This window comes from Rhinatrema bivittatum, chromosome 4 (assembly GCF_901001135.1).
Source record: "Rhinatrema bivittatum chromosome 4, aRhiBiv1.1, whole genome shotgun sequence".
Lineage (NCBI taxonomy): Eukaryota > Metazoa > Chordata > Amphibia > Gymnophiona > Rhinatrematidae > Rhinatrema > Rhinatrema bivittatum.
In genome coordinates this window covers 188,272,137-188,290,385 of record NC_042618.1, presented here as the reverse complement: position 1 = coordinate 188,290,385, position 18,249 = coordinate 188,272,137, and the positions used below count along the sequence as shown (strand labels likewise).

The following is an 18,249-nucleotide window of genomic DNA, read 5'->3' as shown; positions in this document are numbered from 1 at the left end:
AATGAAATGTAAGCACTCTGGTGCTATCTTGAAGCTGGGGATGTTCTTGTTTTGTGAGCCAGCTACGAAAAAGTGCTATGGGTAATGTAGTAAAAATAGATGTAATAACCTCCTCCTACCTCCCTCCCTGCTTAGTCTTTTGTCTCAAATGACATTTGTGCTGTAACACTGCCTTGCCAGAATAGAATATCTCATACTACCACCCCAGGTCTCCATTCGGATACCCGCCTCGGCAGCCCTGCTCATACCTCCCATTATTGGCTCACAAGAAGCTTGAGAGTTGCTGGGGAGGCCACCAGCAGTGGAGCAGCAGACTCCCCCCCATGTCACGCATGCGATTTTCTTTTAACTTGATCCTGGTTTTTCCATCTCGGAAAGCTTTTAGAAACCAGGCGTGAGCAGTAAATCTTTCTTTCCTCGTTTTGCTTCCGATGGTTGAACGTATAGTTGCAGTTCATGGCTGGGTTTAGGGGGACAGGAAAACAAGGCCCAGCGGATTGGGTGTCGAATTTTGAAGCTGCTTAGAAACAGGAGCTGCCGCCTTCTAGGAGGAGGGGAGGGAGAGAACCCCCTTGCCTTAAATCCGGCCCTAGGAGGAACCCTGCTCATCCTCTTCTGTCCAAGCAGTAGGGCGAGATCTGGGAACGTCATTGCTCTAGAAACTTTGGTTAGTTTCAGATCTTATCCCTCCAATAGTCTCTGCAATAATGCAGTTCCCAGCTATTGACCAGCATAACCGTGCTGTTAAATCATTTCCAGTTTATTTCCACCAAAGCTTATCTCTTCGGTCTCTTCTTAAAAGGGCCAGCAGCCCTTCATCCCATGAGGGTAGTAAGGGCAAAGGCTATCGGCGCCATTTTGAATACCGGCAGCCGACGGCCCGAGGGCAGGAGCTCACGCCAGGACCCCCGCTGGACAACCAGGGACTTTTGGTAAGTCTTGGGGGGGGTCAGGAGGGTGGGGAGTTTATTCGTTAGATACGTTGTATTCGTGGGGGTTCGCCATACGTTTCGTGACCCCACGAATACAACGAATAGGGACATATATGTTGTGGATTGGCAATACGTCGAAAACGAATGCACACCCCTAGCAAATAGCAATTCCAGTTACTAAACAGAATACACGAATAGGGGAAGAGAAGAAAGAAAATAAAAGGGAGATATAAAGGCACAAATACAAACTAAGATTTAATGGCTTAACATAGACTTCCAGCATTACTAATTATAATTATGAAGGCATCGGGGACGAAGTGAGGAGTTTCCAGGACTCTACAAACAGTTTTAACTGTTCGGGTGTAAAAAAAATAAAACACTCTTCTCCTTTTTTTAATAATACATTTGCATGGGAAGCGCAATAAGAAGGAAAATCCTAGCGCAACAACTTTTTGGCAAATAGCTAGAAATCCTTTACGCTGAGTTTATTATCAAAGCTAAATCAGGAAATATTTTTACAGATGAAGCATAAGAAGTAATTGGATATTTCCTAAAATAATTTTTCACTACAGCATTTACATCCAAAGAGGAAATAAAAGAAACTAACAAAGTTCCTCTATCAATGACCTCTATAGAGGAATTTTCAAGGAAATTCGTTAAATCATTCTGAAATGGCATATCAGCTGCTGTTCTAGGCATTTTAGGCTTAGGTAAAAAGAAGCAAGTGTTTATTGATGGTATAGAGTCCATTGAAAAACCCAAGACCTCTTGAAAAAATGTTTTCAAAGTAGTGAACGGGATCTCTCCAGCTACCCTTGGAAAATTAAGAATCCTCAGGTTAAGATGCCTAATATTATTCTCCAGGTGTGCTACCCGTCTGGCCAAAACCTCTCAATCTTTCACAGTTGCTGCGTTGAAATCTTGAACTTTCTTAATATTTCCTTCAGATTCAGATATTCTGGAAGACATCAAATTAACCTGGTTTTCTATATCTTGAAAGTTTTTTTTTGAAATTTAGTGGTGTAGTGATCCATTTTAACATTCAAGGCCTTAAGTTTAGTCCTGGATCCAGCCACGAGGTCCCACAAAGCCTCCAAAGTTCCCATTGCTGGCCGAGAAGGGATTTTCAATAACTCGCCGCTGTTGCTGTTATCAGCTTGGGTAGGAATTCCTCCTACGGCGCCGTCCAAACCAATCTCCCCAGCATCCAAATGCAGGCCCTCAGAGCCTTCTCCGCTCTCACCAACTCGGGGAGACGCCAACAAAGTGCCCAATTCCAGCGGTGAGATCCGAGGAGCAACTCCCTCAACTTCAGCCCCGGAAGTGACATCATCCCCCGGAGCTCCAGAGGGGTTCTCTACGTCTGTTCTCTAAGGTCTGGACTCGGGGATGCCTCCTCTGCTGGCACGGGTGGCACTCCCACGCCGCCCTGCACTCCAGGCTCCTCAGCCCCTGGACAAAATGCTGGTGAGGACATAAAGCGGGTAATCTCTAGTTGTATAGGAGAGGGGATCTTCCCCTTTCGTTTAGGAGGCATATTATTTAGGAAATATAAATTTCAGCCAACAAAATCAGACAGCTCCTCCGCTCGACCTCGCTATGCCGCCATCTTGACTCCTCCCCGGCCCTCCTCTCATGTTGTGCATTTTAAAACAATGTTGGGAGTCACTCACATAGGTTTGTAATGTGCCCCTAAAATACCTCTTTAAGGAAGCTGCAAATTCACATTGGGTGCAACGCCTTGTTTTACACGTTTAAGTCCCAACTAAGCCTTTGAATATTTACCCCATCAGTGCCAACTAGACGTCAATGACCAAAGCTGTGTTGTGAGTTTATCTCCTTGTTGGGGCTAAGGAAAGTTATTTTGTGTGTTGCAGTTTAGGATCAAACACCAGTGCTGCCCACCACAGTCCATGCTGTCCCAGTAAGATTTCAACCAGTTCTTTTTTTTTTTTTTTGTCACCTATTGTGAAATATCCTGGTCCATGCAGGGAGTTTCCTAAGTTCTTCTCCCGCCTCATTGTAACTGGTGGCTAGGAGGCCGTAAAGAAGAGAAGGCAAAAATAGGCTATGATGTTGCAGGTCACTTCCTCTGCTCTCAGGTAATAGGGAGGATAATTTTATATCTGTGTGAGTCAGGGTAAAGTCTTCACGTACCTTTTGCGTGCAGATTTTACCCTGAAGTTTCAAAGCAAACCTATGTATAAACTTATGCTTTGTAAGTGGGCTGATACGCGCGCATGCTGTATTGATGACTCGCGCAGATGAACTTGCATGCAAACTTTATAAAATACAAAAGCATGCATGCAATACCCAACTCTATCCCCTGGAAAGCTACTCCCCAGTTCATGTGAAACCAGGGTGCAGGTGTACTTTTGCACACGCTGGGCGCCGGACAATTTTATGACCATCGTCGACGCGCAGAAAACTGTTTCACACACGTACCTGGCTTTGAAACTTCAGTCCTAAATGGAAACCATTCCATTTTTGAAGAAAAGAGTTATTTTAAGGCAAGTGGAGAAAAGCAAACAAAAAGAACCGGCTCTTTGGATCCCAGCTAGTCATGCGTGGAAAGTTTGAGGTCTAACGCCAATCAGGCATATTTGAATCTGCTTCCGGCTCAACAAAGTTTTTATTTATTAAAATTCGATCTTCCACCTTTTTCAAGCATATTACAATCGGTTTATAATACATGTTCATTACGTCTGTCATAGTTTACAATAGCATAAGGCAAACAAGAAAAAGGTGAGGTAGCAATCCTGGGTCTGCCAGGTGGGTAATGAAGGCATAAGTGTAAGGCAAGCACCTATTCGAAAGAAGGAAGTCACTGGGAGGCCACGTGCAGACCTACCCCAGGATTTTATAACCTACACGCAGGTAAAAAAATACTCATCTGTAAAAAAAAAAATAAATAAATACATGTGACTAGATATTCAAGTTAGCCAGATAAGCCTTAGAAGCGCTACTTATCCGACCGTCTGTCTTAGGCACTTTTTTTTAGATTTCTCTGGCTAAATGGTGCTGAACTACTGTACACGTTTGTTTTTTTGTTTTGTTTTTTTTACTTTATATTTAAAAAATATATGCATGGAGATTTTCCACGTGACATTTAAGTAGCATTTAGCCCAGGTAAGTTGCTTTTTATGTTGTGTAAGGCTGCAAATTTTCTAGCGTATGGAGTGTGTGAAATTACCAGTTTTACCAATTAGTCCACCAGTTCACCCAGTCCTTCTCCAAGTCATGGAGACCCTCCTGGCTCTTCCCCCCCCCCCCCCCCCCCCCCCCCGTTCACCCAGACCTCCCACCCAATCAGCACTACACAATAAACACGTTTAAAGTCACGCCAGAAATATGCGCAGGTGTAAATATATGCAGGAGGCCAAATCTACACACACAAGTCTCTTATTGCAACTTACATGTGTAAATGTTTGCCCTGCCCCTTTTACACACACATTTGTGCACAAACCCTATTTATGCATGTCTTCCTAGCGTGTAGCAGATGGACTCAGGACCAATAGGAGTATAGTGTGCTCCTGATAGCAGTTGGAGATGGATCAGATTTCAATCTGACGTCAGCCCTAGTACATATACCCCTGCAGGACGCTCTGCTCTTCAGTATTTTCCGTCTCCAACGCAGTTCGAGACTCTATAAACGCTTGCACAGCGTTAGAGTATTCTAACCAAAGAAATCCAAAACTAGAAGAAATCTTACCTCTACAGACGAGCCCCGCTGTCCTGTGGTGATACCTACGGGTCCCTCCCCTAGTTGAGAATTCCTGAGGTGATTTCCGCGATCCCTCAGAGGTAAGCCTCGGTCTGGCAGACGGTTCCCAGTGTGGACGAAGCCCCCGATATCGGGTGCGGTTGAGAGGCAGTGGGTGCAACTTCAAGCTCAGCGGGAAACTCTGAGACAAGGTAAGGGAGAAAACTTCCTAAAAGTCTCCGGTCTCCGAAGCTCAAAGAGCCACACAGATTGCCAGCCGGCGTCAGTGCTACCGGGTTGATCAGCCCTAGCCGGGCTAGACCCCAGTCCGATACAAGGGTCCTCCCACGTGGAGACCCTCCGAGGTGATCGCCATATTGCTCGCGTGGTCGCAGTAGCCATTTTCGCTTGATTGCTGCCCTGTCCGCCGATTCAATCCGTGTGCACAGAGGCGAGCCGTGTGCACAAAATCTCTTGTGCGCACACCAGTGCGCGCATAAGTGCCGTGCGCACAGCGATGCGCATGAGGGCACCTGGCACACAGCCACACGCTTTACTGTGTCAGGCGCATAAGTAAACCCCGTGCGCACAGTGGTGCGCGCATCTTTTTGAGTGCGCATTAGACCTACATGCACAACTTCGGCGCACCCGGAGCGCATAACTAAGCCTCCTGGTGTAGTCTTGAACGCACAAACTGGAGGTTTCTGCAATACTACGCGCACAAGCCATGGTGCCACCGGAGAAGAAGCTCAAGGCTCAGGTCCTCTGCCCAGCATGCCACATTAGAGCTGCGCAACACGAAGAGGCCACGGCCCTGTGTATACAGTGCGAGGAGACTCTGGGTGACCCAGAATCAAGATCCTCCCCAGCCAGTACTGGAATCCAGATCCACCGACAGCACACCGGACCTTGCTACCCCCAGCGGGAACCTCCCTCAAACGGGGCTCCCTGGGGATGCAGCACCTCTCAATTTAGACCCAGCATCTTTCTCCTGGGTAGAATTCTTCAAAGGCCTACATACCTTTGTCCACATGCAACCGGCGCCCCCGATGACACAACCACAGGCTCCCCCAGAAGACCCTAACATCCCGGGACCCTCTAAACCCAAAGAATTGCCTCTGCCGCCCAAAAGTCCCAACATTGGGGACACGGATACCTCTGATGAGGATCAAGACTCCCTAGAGGAAGGAGAAATCCCTCCAGGAACGGAACCTTACCAAACCATTAGGCGGTTCTTCGCCAAAGACGAGCTTTCAGACCTCGTGGCGCACAGCTTGAAAGAGCTTGCTATCCCAGGCACAAGTGCCACAGGGGAACCTAAGACGAACCCCCTCCTAGAGGGACTCCGCCAAGCCTCCCACCATTTTCCTTTGCTGCAAGCCGTCCAACAGCTGATTGACCTGGAATGGGAGTCTCCGGAGGCCACTTTCAAAGGGGCGGACCCTGGCAGGACCCCGCTGCCAAAGATCTCCTGGCATTCCCCAAAGTAGATGCCATGATCTGCGCGGTCTCAAAGCGCACTACCATCCCAGTCGAGGGAGGAGCGGCACTCAAGAATGCCCAGGACAGACGTCTGGAATCCATCCTCAAACAGTCATTCAACGTTTCAGCTATGTCACTACAGACCGTGGCCTGCTGTGCCGTGGTGACATGCACCTGAGACCAGGAACGCCACCACGCCCTTCGAAGCACTAGAACCAGCAGTATCATTCCTCATGGAAGTGATCTCTGACCTGGTGCACACCGCAGCCTGAGGCGTTTCGTCCGTTGAGGCAGCCAGAAGAAAACTCTGGCTCCGAAGCTGGTCAGCAGACATGACGTCCAAGACAAGGCTCACGAGAATGCCTTTTAAGGGAACCCTGCTGTTCGGAAGTGAACTGGAGAAATTAGTCGACAAATGGGGCGAATCCCCACTACCGCGGCTACTGGAGAACAAGAACAAGAGAAGCCAGCGTCCCTCTACCCGAACATCTAAGGGCAAGGGATCACAGCGCTTCAAACCGTACAAAAGTACATATCAAGCATCTTGCCCTACAGGCAGGGGCCAATCCTTTCAGAACAAGCACAACAAAAGGGAAGCTGGCTCTGGTCCAGGGCCCAGTTGCACCCCGCAATGAAAGTCAGCCGGTCCATCCACAGGAAGAAGCTATAGGGGGCAGGCTTGCCCTATTCTACCAAAGATGGGTTGAGATAACTTCGGACAAGTGGGTCCTAACCATCATTCGAGAGGGATATTATCTGGACTTCCACAACATCCCTCCGGACAAATTTGTGAAATCTCCCTGCCATGACCCTTCCAAGAGAACGGCAGTGGAAACCACACTGACCAAATTGCTCGTCTTAAAGGCCATAACACCGGTGCCCATGCAACAACAAAATACTGGGCACTATTCCATCTATTTTATCGTTCCCAAGAAAGAGGGTACGTTCTGACCCATCCTGGACCTCAAGTCCGTCAACCGCTACTTGAGGGTCCCTCGCTTCCGCATGGATCCTACGCTCTGTCATAGGGGCGATACAGCCGGGAGAATTCCTTACATCCCTGGATCTGTCAGAAGCCTACCTGCACATCCCGGTCCATCACGAGCATCAGCGTTTTCTATGCTTTGAGATCCTGGACCACCACTACCAGTTCCGGGCACTACCCTTCGGGCTAGCCACAGCACCCCGAACGTTCATCAAAATCATGGTGGTAGTGGTGGCGACACTGAGGAAAGAAGGAATCCTCGTACACCCATATCTGGACGATTGGCTGATCAGGGCAAAATCCCGAGAGGAAAGTCATCAGGTGACCACCAGAGTCAAAACTCTACTGGAGAACCTTGGATGGGTGATCAACACAAACAAGAGCTATCTGCAGCCCTCCCAGTCTCTAGAATATCTGGGAGTCTGGTTCGACACCAGACAAGACAAGGTCATTCTGACTCCTACAAGGAGAATAAAACTGATGAACCAATTGCGAAACCTGTTAAGCAGTCTTCGCCCCAAGGCGTGGGACTGCCTTCAAGTCCTCTGTCTCATGGCATCCACACTGGAGGTGGTCCCATGGGCAAGAGCTCACATGTGACCCCTACAGCATTCCCTATTGTCACGATGGAATCCAATGTCCCAGGATTACTCCGTCTGCCTCCAGCTCCCGGAGGAAGTTTGGACCCAGCTACAATGGTGGCTACAAGAAAACCATCTGAGCAAGGGAGTAAGGCTATCCAAGCCAACCTGGATCCTGCTCACCACGGATGCAAGTCTACGAGGGTGGGGAGCCCACTGCCAGGAACTGACCACCCCAGGGCAATGGAACAAGGAAGAGTCGGCATGGAACATCAACCGACTAGAAGCACAGGCGGTCAGGCTAGCCTGCCTACGGTTCAGACACAGACTCCGGGGCAAATCGTTCAGAGACATGTCTGACAATGCCACAACAGTGGCCTACATCAACCGCCAGGGAGGAACTAGGAGCCAACAGGTGTCCCTGGAAATAGACCCCCTAATGGCATGGGCGGAATCAAACCTACAAGAGATCTCAGCCGCCCACATCGTGGGAAAAAACAGCATCACTGCGGACTACCTCAGCAGAGAAAGTCTAGTCTCAGGGGAATGGAGGCTGTCAACCACAGCCTTCCAGTTGATGGAAAACCGCTGGGGAACACCAGCCATGGACCTCCTGGCAACCCGGTCCAACGCCCAAGTTCCTAACTTCTTCAGCCGCAGACGGGAACCACAATCCCAAGGGATCGATGTCCTCGTCCAGACCTGGCCGCAGGAAACCCAGCTTGTACGCCTTCCCTCCATGGCCACTACTAGGCGGGATCATCTGCAAGATAGAACACCACAGGGGACCAGTATTTCGAGTGGTCCCAGACTGGCCAAGAAAGGCCATGGTACGCAGACATGCGAAGGCTACTGACAGGGAGCCCTCTACCTCCACACAGGGATCTGCTCCAACAAGGCCCGATCCTCCACGAAGACCCAACTCTATTCTCTCTTACGGCCTGGCCATTGAGAGGACTCGCTTGAAGAAAAGCAGATACTCAGGGGCAGTGATTGACACCCTACTCCGAGCGCGCAATTTTTCCACATCTCTAACATACATACGGATATGGAGAATATTCGACGCCTGGTGTGAAGACCACGACATCTTCCCGCGGACAGTCAAAATTCCCATGATTCTGGAATTTCTGCAGAACGGCTTACAGAAGGAGTTGTCTCTTAACGCCATCAAGGTGCAGGTGGCCGCATTGGCATGCTACAGAGCCAAGGTGGAGGGCGGCAGCCTAGCCTCTCACCCAGACGTCTCCTGCTTTCTGAAAGGGGTCAAGCAGATCCAACCACCCCTAAAGTGGCCGGTGCCCCTAAGGAATAGTTTTCCTTAGTGTAGACAGATGGACTCAGCATCCCATCCATGGCTGCCGACAATCACGGAAACCTCGGATGACAAGCCCTGAGAACAAGACAAACACGGGTAAACCAAGCTTCCCTCTAATTAGGACACCCATACCTACCGGGTGTCAGCATTTCTTGGTTGAGTGCACTGGCGGTCTCCAGCTATAGCCACATCAACCAGTTCAAGTTAACCAAATTAACCAAGTTATGCAAGTTAATCAAAGTTAACCAAGTTAATCAAGTTATTCAGTCACACATATATCCACAATTGCTTTTCGAAGAGAATACTAAAGAGCAGAGAGTTCTGCAGGGGTATATGTACTAGGGCTGACGTCAGATTGAAATCTGATCCATCTCCAACTGCTATCAGGAGCACACTATACCCATTGGTCCTGAGTCCATCTGTCTACACTAAGGAAAAAAAAATTATCAGGTAAGTAATTTCTCCAATATTTGAGAGTTTTAAATTAGCATAGATGTGAGTAAATGCTATTTAAACATATACATGCTCATTTTTGTGCATGCAACCTTTTGAAAATTCACCTTTCAGCATGGAAGCCAGGGGGTGGATGATAAGTAATCTCGTGATCGTGTCCAGGTAGCCAGTGAAGAAGTGAGTCTCTGTCATCGTCTGCATCATAGTGGGAAAGCCTATTCGAAATAGTCAAGCCTTGACTTTTGGATTCTCCCCCCCCCCCCCCCCCCCATCCCCATCCCCATATTCACAGAAGAAATTTGTTGAAATGTTCCCCGAAAATCTGGGAAAAATTTAACCAAACTTGACTGCTTAGAAAGAGGTCTGAATAGCAGCAGAGAAGTGTAACTGCTGGTCATGAACGCTTTTGAAATTCTGCACTGTGTGGAAGTAGAGAGGGATGAAATTGCGCAGCCACACCACCATGGTGCAGAAACCAGGAGGATCCGGTAGTCCTGACTCCCAGTCCAGTGTGCAAACGTCTAGTCCATGTCTGTCCCTCTCTCCAAGACCTCTAATAGAAGACTGCATGGCATGGAAATGCTCGCACTCCCGGGCAGTTTGCCCAGTGACGTGAGAAACGCATGGCTCAGAGCATGGAAAGTGAGCTGCTGTGGCATTCGCCGGTTGTGTCTCACACACGCACGAACGCACAATCTGATGGACGCTGATTGGTGCTTGTGGCTCTTGTGAACCATGTGACTGACAGAACTGGATTTTCTTGCTCTCCAGAAAGTTGGATCAGAGAGAGGGGGAGGGTTGTCAAAAACATGAATGATCCCAGGGAATCGGGGCCGGTAACCTTTTTTTTTTTTTTTTTTTCTGGCAGGCTCGACCTTGCCTGACTTACTCGGCAGCTGTAGGAATGCTGATCTCACACGTTGCCTCCTAGTTCACCTGTACAAAGCAGCGGGCTGAATGCGGAAGAACCACATCCAGTTTTTAGAAAGAAATCTGCTCAGACTTTTTATAATTTTGGATGTCTGTTGGATAATAGGTATGATGCCGATGTGCTTTAGGTATTTGTGTGACTCAGCCTCTTAAAGGTCGAGGTTTGTTATAATCGGTACAGTGTCTCTGCTGTCTCCTGGGCTCAGCTGTCGTCTTTGTTTCCAGGATTCTGGGGCAGATGCAAACAAGGGGTTGAATTAGCACAAATTTTAAAACTGGTGAATCATTGCGCCAGTCATCAAGGCTTCAGCCCTGGCTGCAATCCATTTGCAGATCTTTCTTATGCATTCATAATTCAATCAAATTTTAAAAAATTATATATGTGGTACTTCCGCGTTCAACCCGCTGCTTGTACAGGTGAACTAGGAGGCACAGTGTGAGATCAGCATTCCTACAGCTGCCGAGTAAGTCAGGCAAGGTCGAGCCTGCCAGAAAAAAAAAGGTTACCGGCCCTGAGGTAGGAGTTGGGGCCAAGACTGGGGAGTGGCGGCCAGAAGGCACCTAATCCCCTTGCACCAACCCTGGACAGGATTAGGTGCCTTCTGGCCGCCACTCCCCAGTCTTGGCCCCAACTCCTACCTCATTCTCAATCGCACCCGGCAAGTGTGAGGTTTTATGGGCACTGCCCGCGGCCTGCCAAATTTCCACTCCTCTTTGCCGCCACTCGCGGTCCAGCAAGGCTTGCTCCTCCTAATGATTGGCGCCCTCGGCCTAGTTCACCTAGTGCTGCCACCGGCCCTGTCTCTATTTATGGAATATTGCATGGTGCACATAAGGATCAAATGTGAATCATGGTTTTGTTTGTTACTGGCTGTTTCAGTAAACTTTTAAACAATAAAAGAAATCTAAAGTTTTTTCAGTTCTCCCTGGATGGGAAAAGACTGGACATTCAGGCTGCAAACTCTTAAGGAATTTCCTTAGGAAACTGAAATATCGATGGGGAAATGAATGCAGAGCTTGTGATTCTTGTTTAAATCTCATCTAAAAAGCTGCTTTTTTGAGGGTGCTTTAAATCTTAAGACTGATTGTCTGCCTTCATCCTCATTAACTAATTTTATCCATTGTCTTACTCTATGAAACTCCCACAGTCTCTTGACCTGTGTGTTTGTCTTGATTAGATTGTAAGCTCTATTGAGCAGGGACTGTTTCTTGTGTGGTGTTTGTACAGTGCTGCATATATCGAGCATGTACAATAATGTTAAGTAGTAGTAGGAAAAAGGATGCTATGAGAGAAGCATTTTTTTTATTTAAAAGAAAAGAAGGTAGCTAGGATGCCGACCTTGAGTTTGTAGCTAAAATCACAAAATATAACAAGAATCATATTTTGCCACTGATTCGGCCATGATCCTTTTCCTCTTCCTATATAAATTTCAAAGCTTGTCCAGTTCCTGTTCAGGCTTTTACTCTGATTTCCAATTTAATTAAAAGTACATTTCCAGGCAGTCTGACAGCCAAGTAACAATCTCCGCCCCTTAAGGTATCTCAGCTACTTAAATGCTTCCCTCCCAGGCCTCCTCACAAGACAGTCACATCTAACTATAAACCTGCTCCCTCTGCTGATATTTAAATTTCTCAAGGAAACTCCTTGACAGTTTGCAGCCAGAATGCCTGGCAAATGCACAGTGGCCAGGGTTGACGCCCTGACGATTGGTGATACAAGCAGGCCCAGATTTAGGCATAGGCAATGTACAGAACAGCTGCCCCTGGCGCCAAAATTCTTATAGGGGCCGGAGTGTCCCCCATCGCTGCTAATGCCTAAAACCAAATCTGCCGCCCGCACCACCATTTCTTTCCTCCTGCAGCATGGAAGATGAAGCAAAATCTTGGTGCAGAGCCTGCAGCGGCTCTCTCCTGCTGCTGGACCCTGCCACGCCCCCACCCCTGGCACGGATTGCCCTGAGAGCAGGAAACCCCTGCCGGAGGAGGGGGCAAGGTCCATCAGTGTGAAAGGGCTGCTGAAGGCTCTGTGCTGATTCTTTCTTCCTCTAACTTGCTACTGCAGCCCGAGTCATGATTTCAGTGTGAGGATTCGGCAGGAGATATCATGCCCTCCCCAAAGTGGGGAGGGGGAGGACGACACCCCCCCCCCCCCCGCCCCTCATTGCCTATGGGCGCCTGACCCCTTAACCTGGCCCTGGCTACAGGTTTCAGACGTGTGCTAATTCAGCCCTTTTTCATGTTTGTCACAACGTGTTCAGTCTATGTGGATGTTTTTTTTCCAGGATTAAAGCGACAGTACCACACACACACACTGGCTAGAATTAAGCCATATTGGCATGGGGTTACCTATGCCCTTCCAGCCCCCTGATGAAGTCTGCAAATCAGCTCTTTCACTTCAGCAGGTTTCAATATCCTGGGCAAGTTAGCTAGATAAGTTTATTTGGCTAACTGGCACAGCCGGATTGTGGCCGACTATTGACCTCATACCATGCTTGGGTGTTTTGGTAATGGCCCTGTAAGGCATTAACTGTTAAACTGATAGAGGCCAGGGTTATTAAATTGGGAAGTTAATCTAGCAGATGCTGTAAGAAACTAAAGCCTATAATTTAATTTTATGTAATCATGAATAGCCCTCCTTTCCAGAACAATCACTCAAGGTGGACATTTGCAATCTAAAAAGCCTTTCACATCAGGCAGCACAAATAACAGTAAAATAAAAGAACAGAAGGCAGAATACGACAGCAGAAATATTTAATGAGGCCCTTGCACCCAAAACCCAGATGTTAGCCTGGTTATTTCAAGCTGACTTGACTAAGGTAGTGTGCTTGCCATGTATGTTTATTTAGCTATGTAAAATTAAAGGTCTGCAAACAAGCAATATCTTTTCATTTTATTTTTTGTGTTTAATTCTATCACAAGTTCTAGGAGGATAGCAAAAAAAAACTTAGCGTAATTGAAATAATGTAATACACTTATGACTGTCTTTCAGAACTGTACTCTCTTCATCAGGTCATTTTGACTACCTTTTTCTGGATGAGCATTGAAGGCTGCTCATCTGTTTTTCTGAACCAAAATTAACCTGGGCAGTTCTGTGCTAGCAAGTCTCTCTGGCTGCACCTGTTAAAGCTTGAGTGAATTGGTTCACTTTAGTTTGCTGGAATGCAGAGCGGGGGGGGGGGGGGGGGGGGATTAGGACAAGTGACATGTTTCTTAACTCCTCTTGCTCATCTGTTTTTTTAACTCTTCACAGGCCGCTTCAGAAAAACGCTCGGGAGAGCTGGCGAGCGCCCGCTCTCCCGGTGCACGCACAGGCCACTCTCCTGGGCGCGTCCCTAGCGCCTCCTTTTTGACAGGAGCGGCGGCTGTCAGCGAGTTTGACAGCTGACGCTCAATTTTGCTGGCGTCGGTTCTCAAACCCGCTGACAGCCACGGGTTCGGAAAACGGACGCTGGCATAATTGAGCGTCCATCTTCCGACCCACGGGCTACGGGCCGATTTTTAATTATTTTTTTTTTACTTTTTTTTTTTTACTTTTGGGGCCTCCGACTTAATATCGCCATGATATTAAGTCGGAGGGTGCACAGAAAAGCAGTTTTTACTGCTTTTCTGTGCACTTCCCCGGTGCCGGCAGAAATTAACGCCTACCTTTGGGTAGGCGTTAATTCTGAAAGTAAAATGGGCGGCTTTTACCCCTTACTGAATAAGGGGTAAAGCCAGCACGTCGAAAACGCACGTGCAAATGCGGGTTAACAGTGCGCTCTGTCGGAGCGCACTGTACTGTATCGGCCTGTTATTTGGGGAGGGAGGGAGGGGGAAAGGAGCATTACAGGAAGACAGCATGACCGTGCTATAGAGGCTTTGGATTCAAACTCTTCCAGGTTATTTTACCATTTCTGGGTTAGGAGTAGATTTATTGGGGGGGGGGGGGGGGGGGGTTTCCCCCTGTAGTGAGCTCGCTCATATCTGTAATCTTGTTCAGCTAGCGCTTTCTACCACCTCTCCACGAACATTTGTGTGGGAGGGAGATCACAGCACAAAGCTGCAAGTTACACTATGGAAATATTCATACAGCGAATATCATTTAATGCAGTATGGTTGAGTGAAGAGCAAGGAACAGTTTCTGCACAAATGGAAAAAGCACAAGAAATATGTAAAAAATAATAAAAATAAAAATAATAAAATAAAATGTCTCTTGTAGTATGGGATTGTTGATGAACCAGTACAAATTTGAAAGTAAAGAAATATGGGAATGCTGGTACTGCTTTGAAATCCTGTTCCAAGCAGCACAAAGCACAGGCCCAGCACCACTAGGTGTGCAAAACCGTGCAATTACACAGGACGGCACATTTGGTGGGGTGGCATCGGAAGCAGGGAGAGGCCTGCGTTGCCACCGGTGGACCTGATCCCACTGGCAACAGAAGCAGCGCAGGTCCGTGGTGTTGCCGGTGGACCCGATCCCACCGGCGGCGGAAGAAGGAGGCCACAGCAGAGGAAGCCCTCCCTTCCGCTCCTCCTCCGGTGCTGGCCTCACAGTATTGAACACTCGTGGTGCTAGAACTTCCTGTATTCTCACAAGATGAGAATACAGGAAGTGCTAGCACCACGAGTGTTGAATTACCGTGGTGCTAGCACAGGAAAGAGGAGCTGCAGAATGTCTTTTCTCTACAAAGGAACAGGCTGGCAGCAGCAGCGGAGGAGGAATGACCCATGGACCCTGATTGCCTGGTCTGTGTGTGAATGGGAAGCTGCCTGGGGTGTGTATGTGAGAGAGGGAGAGAGAAAATGGGGGGGGGGGGGGGGGGGTGCAGGTGGATTTAAACCTGCCAGCAGTTGAAATGGCCTGGGGCTTCTGGTAGATCCCAACCCAAAGAAGAGCTGTGGACGCCTGCGGGTTTGTCTGAGAAGGAGCGTATGTGTGTATGAGTTTGTCTGCTTGCGAATATGTAAGAAAGAGAGGAGAAAGTTTGTGCATCCCACTCCCACTATTCCACGACAATCCCAGGGTGACTGGAAATCAAAAGTTCCCAGGTATGGAGAGCGTGAATTTTTAAAATCCTTTTTAGTTTTATTTTTCAGATATTTGCTGTGTGTGCTGTTTTGAAATATTTTATTGGTGTTTAGAACATTTAAAAAAAACTTGTATTTGATATTTTATTCATCAGCTTTTTTTGAAGTATTATTATTAGTATGTTTTTAGTATTATGACTGTGTGTTTATTTTTTCTTGATTTTATTGTTTGATGGTTCTGTTTTTTTTCATTGTTGCAATGCATAGAGAGTCTGGTTTCTTGTGGTTTCCAGTTCAGTTTTTGTCTGCGCGTTTGTATTTCTACTTTATGGTTGCTCTATTCTGTATTTGATGAGGGTCTGTTTATATTCTGCATGTGTGATTGAGGTGAGGCATTTTTCTAATAGGAAGAGTATTTGGGCTTTCAGAGGGTCAAGCCCACACACAACACACATCACAATAGGCCTAATACCATATGGGTTCCAAGTGTCTTTTTTGCAGGGATTTCTGGTTGGCATCACAGCAGTGCATGTAAATATAATGTAAGTGATATTTTTCCCTCAGAATACTGTACTTGGATATTTTTCATGTAAAATATAAATGCATAACTCTTAACTGTGTATATGGCATGGAGGCTATAAGGTTCGCCTAGGGCACTTAATACCCTTGCACCAGCCATTAGTACCGGGGGGGGGGGGGGAGTCGTTTTTTTAAGTTTGTATTACTGAAGGGAGCTGGGCTTTTTTTTGGTGGGCCCAGGACAGAAAATGAATGAATGGGAGTATGGGGGCAGCACAGTAATTGTTCACATAGGGCAGCACCGGCCCATACAAAGCAGAAGCAGGTCTTGTTTTTCCTGTTGGTTTTAAGACAGGAGGATGTTTGTTGACTCCTGCAGGAGGATTATGCTCATGAGCTGGCCCTTCTGGGTCCTCGGAGAAGCAGGTATCTCAGCTTTTATTTGCTGTGCCCTTGGCTGCTTATCACTATGGGGGGATCATGATAGGTCCCACTGAAGGGTAAGGCATCAAGCTGGCCTGCCAGCACCAATATTTCACACAGTGGCGTAGCCAGAATTGATTTTTTGGGTGGGCACAAGGTTAACATGGGTGGGCTGTAGGCATGCAGGTCTACTAGTTGTTTTTTTTACTGATGATTAATGCCAAATTATGCAGCATAGCATTCACATCTACGCCTAAGTATGAGGTTTACTTAATGATACAAACATAATTCACAGTGATTTGTGGTACTTTAGCCTTCTTATTATTACGATTTTATACACGGCTCCTACCTGTCCATAAATTTTGAGAGAGCGGTTGTGTTGCTTATATTTAAATTGCTAACATCTCAAAATATAGATATATATTTTTACCTTTGTTGTCTGATCTTTGTATTTTTCTAATCAGTTGGTCCTGGTCTCTTTTTCCCATTTTTTCCCTTATAGCTCATTTCCTAATTCCTTTTCAGTGTCTTTCTTCTAGTACTGTCTTCTTCCCTTCCACACACACACACACACACACACACACACACACACACATACACGCTTTCTCTCACAGACTTCCTCTCACACACTCAAGCTGTCACTCTCATATGCTCTCCCCCCCCCCCCCCCCCCCACAAGCTCCATTCTCTGCAGACACACATACAAGTTCTCACTTTCTCACCCCTCCCCAGGCTTATATTCTTATGCACACACAGACGCACATCCAGGCACCCATTCTCACCCACACACATAAACCCAGACTCCCATTCTCACCCACAAACCCATGCTCCCAGTCTCACCCACACATATTCAAGCTCCCATTCTCATCCATACATATACACATTTAAGGTCCTATTCTCACCCACACATACACACATTCAAGCACCCATTCTTATCCACATATTCAAGCTTCCATTCTCACCCACCCACACAAACCCAGGCTCTCATTCTCACCCATATATACACACATTCAAGCTCCCATTCTCACCCACCCACAAACCCAGGCTCCCATTCTCAACCACACATACACACATTCGAGCTCCCATTCACCCACATATTCAAGCTTCCATTCTCACCCACATACACACCCAGGCTCCAGTTTTCACCCACACACACTCCCATTCTCATCCACACATACACATTCAAGCACATGCACAGCTTCCGCTTTCTCCCCCAGAGCAGGAAGATCAGCTGCCTCTCCTGCTGCCACCGGACTCCTGCTATCTTCCGGCGTCGGGCCGTACAGCCCGCCGAACTTCCTGTCGGGGGGGGGGGAGCGGAAGCGCAGCGCACAACGTCCGCTTCCTCCCCCCCCCCCCCCCCAGGAAGATCGGCCTGACGCCCGAAGATAGCAGGAGGCCGGTGGCAGCAGGAGAGGCAGCTGATCTTCCTGCTCTGGGGGAGAAAGCGGAAGCTGCGCGCGACGCTTCCGCTCCCCCACCCCCAAACAGGAAGTTCGGCGGGCCGTTTGGCCCGAAGATAGCAGGAGAACGGGTGGCAGCAGGAGAGGCCAGCTGATCTTCCTGCATTGGGGGGAGGAAGCGGAAGCTGCGCGCGGCGCTTCCACTCCCCCCCCCCCCCCCCCACCCCGAACAGGAAGACCGGTTGGCCATACGGTCGCAGCAGCGCTTCCCCATGTGTGCCGTGATGGCGCGCGAGGCGTGGGTTCTCTTGTTCGCTGTCGCGGGGATGGGATCCTGCGACAGCCTTGCAGTTCCGTTGCCAGTTGGGTGGGCCTGGGTCTAAGTTGGGTGGGCACCTGCCCACCCAGGCCCACCCGTGGCTACGCCACTGATTTCACAGCACCCAATAACTTTCTTTTAGTATTTGCTTCTTTGAAGGGTTCTATAATGATGCTTCGTATTTAGTTTTTTTCAGT

At 48.1% G+C, this 18,249-nt stretch overlaps 1 protein-coding gene across 4 annotated transcripts in view; it reads left to right on the top strand.

Moving 5' to 3' along the window:
• PRKCD (protein kinase C delta) overlaps positions 1–18,249 on the top strand; it is a 211,444-nt gene that overhangs the window by 111,127 nt on the left and 82,068 nt on the right. The gene's annotated exons all lie outside the window — the stretch shown is intronic.